At 37.0% G+C, this 4,528-nt stretch overlaps 1 long non-coding RNA gene across 1 annotated transcript; it reads right to left on the reverse strand.

The window, feature by feature from the left end:
• Positions 1-615: 615 nt before the first annotated feature.
• On the reverse strand, positions 616-1,921 carry LOC138019478 (uncharacterized). The gene is made up of 2 exons (XR_011126172.1): positions 1,764-1,921; positions 616-1,196 (listed from the first exon to the last, which is right to left on the reverse strand). It is a non-coding gene; the product is annotated as an uncharacterized lncRNA (long non-coding RNA).
• Positions 1,922-4,528: the final 2,607 nt, after the last annotated feature.

Here is a 4,528-nt window from a genome sequence, read left to right on the forward strand (position 1 = left end):
CTGCATCCTCATGTTTGGATTCTCATTGATTTAATGGCTTTAATGATATTATGCAAATTTGTTCTACAATAATACTCAAATACCAGAAAAGTATTTTAAACCTAACTCTTTTGCAAAGTTTACTCCTTGAGCTACCAGCTTCAACTTTGATACTTTGTTCTAAAAGCCAAAGCCGTTGTATAGCAATGGTGGAGGTGATGATTAGTCACTTTGTTTTGGTTCAAATGAAGAAAGTCAAAGTAATGATCGCACTTTAACCCTTTCACCCCTAAACCGGCCATACCTGGTATTTTACTCTGTCTAAAGCCAGAGTATTTTGCTCTGTCTAACACCAGACAATTTTACTCGTCAATGGGGAACCCCATGGAGTCAACGGTCTTACAGTACTTCTCAACATAAAGAAAATGAATTCTGTGGACTTGAACATTCCCAAAAAGAAATGCCGTATATTCCAAATATGGTTGCATAAACTCTTCAAGATTTACCTGCTTCAGGAACTTCAAATCAATGAATATTTTGAATATTTTTCTTGAACTCCTGCAAACTTTGTACACTTTTTAATGGTTTGCCCTTTAAAAGTAAAATTCAGAAATAATGCAAATACAACTGAGGCTGTTTTGCATTATCTACAAGACAAGACAACAATATCCTTTATTCAAACACAATCATTATTAAAGCAATAACACATGCTTGTGGGGTCATGTGCTAACTATAATAAAGATACACTACAGGAAATAAAAGCTTAAAACTAACTATGTGACAGACATAGGATATCTACACATAAGGGATAAGAAAAAATCAACTGCTATCCAAAATATCATATTGCAAATACACCAAAAGGTAACGGTTGATTGACAAGTTCCTTGTGGAAAATGGTAGAGCATGTTTGAAGTCCAGCAGGACCAAGATGAGAAGTTATGATAAAAACTCTAAACATATTTTTTACCAAAATTATTTTACTGCCATCAACCCCAATGAGACCTTATGCATGGGACACTGTTTCTAGCTGCAGCTCCAAATCACATAATACATTAATAAATTTTGCCGTGTAAGAAAAGAACAAACATGTGGGGTATAACCAAAAAAAGTCCAAGGCAATAAAGCTTCCTTTCAGCCTTTTCAGGAACAACTATCCACTGTCAACCATACTTGACTCAAAACAGAATTTCCTTGATCCAACAACACATAACAGTCCCCTAAAACCAAAATTACATCATTAATGCTTCCAGAAAACAATAGCAAAAAAAAGCTCAATCTATAGATACCTATATACATCTGTACCTACACTTTTGTTCTTCCAAACATTATTTTAACTAACATGGATTTTGATTTTGATTTTAAACTCAAATTGATTGCAAATCCATAACTTGGTAACTACTTGAACGCAAGGATCGTTGAGTTGTGACCGCTAAAAAGTATAATAACTTAGACCTTCACCAGAAAAGGGAATATAAATGACCTTAAAAGCAGCTATTTAAAATATTTGATACTAGGGTTACGTTCCCAATGAGACAATCACATTCAAAACCAAATTCATATCTGATCGAATCATTGATCATTCATGTAGAGGTGCCGATCGTAAGGTGTAACGCAGAAAAAAATAACCTTTACGTTGAACAATATTGCCATTTCCCTGCCACCTGGTACAAGCCAATTCACACATGAACGGAAACCTTAGGAATCCTCCTTTCTGCTCATTACAGTAACTTTTTGTACCCGGTGGCAACAAACTTTCCACATTAAAAATTGCGCAAAAAACTCACCTGTTTCGCAGCTCTTTTCCCACGAAATAAAATTTTCCAGGAGCAAATTTTCCGAGGATGCTGGTTGGATTGGACTTTTAAACGACTTCCACAACATAGACGTTCTCTAAGAATACATTCCACTTGAAACTGGCGTTAAAACTAGCCTTGATCGCTCTAAAAAGAACGGAAACCAACAAGCTACCGATTCTCAAACGGCAGCCATTATTCTGTTCTTCTCGGGAGTGTTTTTTTCACGAGAGCCAATGATAGTCCCGGAAACGCGTCACGTGGCATATCGCGCGACTCATGCGCAGACATTTTTCGCCAGTGAACAACCCGGTGTGGACACCGCGGCAAAATGAGTGCGCATGCTCCGCTTGGAACACATTTGATTCATTTGATTCGAGCTTTTCAGCTCTTTGTTTTTGAGTTTATTCGGCGGTGAAGGAAAAATTCTACTGGACCTTTTGATGATCTAGATCTCACGCTCAACATGGACTTGACAGAAAAACTAAACAGTAGTTCCGAGTTGTTTCCAACGAGAAAGTCAAAAGAGGTAAGCTTATTTTAGGCATGAAATATTTATTTGTTTATGTCGTTTCCATGGAAGTTATCTTTGCCAAACCATGTTTGCTCGTGTTTCGGTCACACCGTTGAAGACCTAAAAGTTGTAAATTTTAGACTGATAACATTTTTCGTTTACTGTTTTTCGCCCAAGGGCAATTCCTCTAAAAACGCGGAGGGTTCTGAGAAAACAGAGGTTTTAACCTCTGACATGTGATACGAGAGCCATGGATTTTTCTGTGACCTGGTTCTCCACAGCAAGAGCAATGGTTTGTATGGTAGATGGTGATGCTCTTTCTTTTCCAGCTGTGTGTTGCTTTGCAGGACACACCAGGCTGTGGTATGATTAAATTTAATTGATCTCTAGATTTCTGTTGATTTCATTGTCCCAGACATCTGACCTGAAGAAATCTTGTGGAAAGTGTTGATATCTGGCTGGCTGTCATTTTGACTGTCATTACTTTCAAGATGTGAGCAACTGTTTTTATCTGCATTGTTAGACAAAACCTCTTACTAAGGGAGTCAGTTAAGTTGTTTAGTTTTTTTATAAAGGGATCTTTACAAATAGGGCACAGATTTCCATGTTTTTTTCAAGTATCTTAAGTGACATCTGTGCATGAAAATGACCAAGTGATAATAATATTATTGTTTTACTTCGATCAGTTTCCTGTTGTTTCTTAAACATGTCATTTATTCTTATTCCAGTGCTTAAGTCTAAAACTCTTCCTGGTGTGTGTGTGCTGATCTGGTCAAACCATGCATGGCAAGCAACATTCCAGATTGTTTTGAGAGATTGTGATGAGGATTTCAGCGTTGAATATTTTATTGGTTTTGTGATGAAAAAAGCCAGGGTTGTTATTCATCTCTCATTTTTTCCTGCATGAGATCCTGCATGATGACAATAGTATTACTGCAAATTAAACATCACAGATGTGAGCATGTCAGTGATTAATACAAGATGGTTTCCAAACAGCTCTTCAAAATTGTCTAGAAAAGGGACAATAATTATTTACTTGCCACACCTTCTAAGTCAATGTTTGAACAAGCAAATATAATTTGGCTTTTTAATTCAAGTAAACTGTCTTACTTTCATTAATACAGCTGTATGTTATTCTAGTCTTTCTCTTGCTGAGCAATCAGCATGGGTTTGGATATTAACTTCTGAGAATGCTCCTACTTGTAATAGTCTTAATGAATATACGGTACTTACAACAATAAAATTAGAGAGATATTTGAGTTACTGTATATTGTTTTTTGTGGTAACACATATCATAGTAGTTGTTGTGGTTCTTGTTGTTGTTGAAAAGGAATCAGATAGAGTCATTGTGGGTCCAGATAGAACCATTGTGGGTCTATCATTGGGTAGTGAAACTGGATCAGTTGTGCATAATAAAATGTTAGAGTATGAAGCAGAATGCCTCTAGTCTTGCTGGATGTATGATTACATTCCTCTCTCAGTATCTTTACACACAGTGCAAAATTTAGGCTGGATTTTTGCTGGTGCAATGCATGCAAAAGTGAAATCAGTATTTTCCAAACACATGCAGGTGAATGGTTTCTTATTTCAGTATCATGATTCTCATGTCTCCCCACCCTCATCCCAGCAAGGCTCTACAAGGTGATCGACAAAGCTGGAGTAAAAAATTACAGTTACCAGCCAGCTGCAGGAAAAATACTGGAAAAATATTTTCAACGATGGACCACTACCAAACTCCAAGTAAAAGGGAAACATCAAGTAGCATTGGAGTCAAATTTATACTTAGTTTCAAAACTTTTTTGCGATCCTCTCTTAAAATTAAGACTTATTTTCTTTATTTTATTGCCTCGCTCTTGTAAAAGTGACTAGTGTTGTAAAATATGAGAATGGAGGGCAGGTAAGTGACTTATCCAAGTTGTCGAATGAGTGGGATGCGGGCTTTCTCACTTTCAAATGATTCCAATGAAACAAACAGACGATTTCCTCATTCAACAGGAGCAACATAAGCCATCTTCGCAGAAGGAATTATCATTCTGCCCTTGCAAAGATGTTTACCCGGCGTTTTCCTTCTCAGTGCACAGTTTTTCCCCCAGAAATTTACCAACGCAGACAACCACCGCGACTAATAACATTACGAACTTCGTCCTTTTGCTCTAGCGCTCGAATGCAAGGTAAAATTTCTCCTGGTTTGAACTATAGTTTTTTGGTTTGAAAAGACACACGGAAGATTAGTCTTTCAGGA

The sequence above is a fragment of the Montipora capricornis genome, chromosome 10 (assembly GCF_036669925.1).
Source record: "Montipora capricornis isolate CH-2021 chromosome 10, ASM3666992v2, whole genome shotgun sequence".
Classification (NCBI taxonomy): domain Eukaryota; kingdom Metazoa; phylum Cnidaria; class Anthozoa; order Scleractinia; family Acroporidae; genus Montipora; species Montipora capricornis.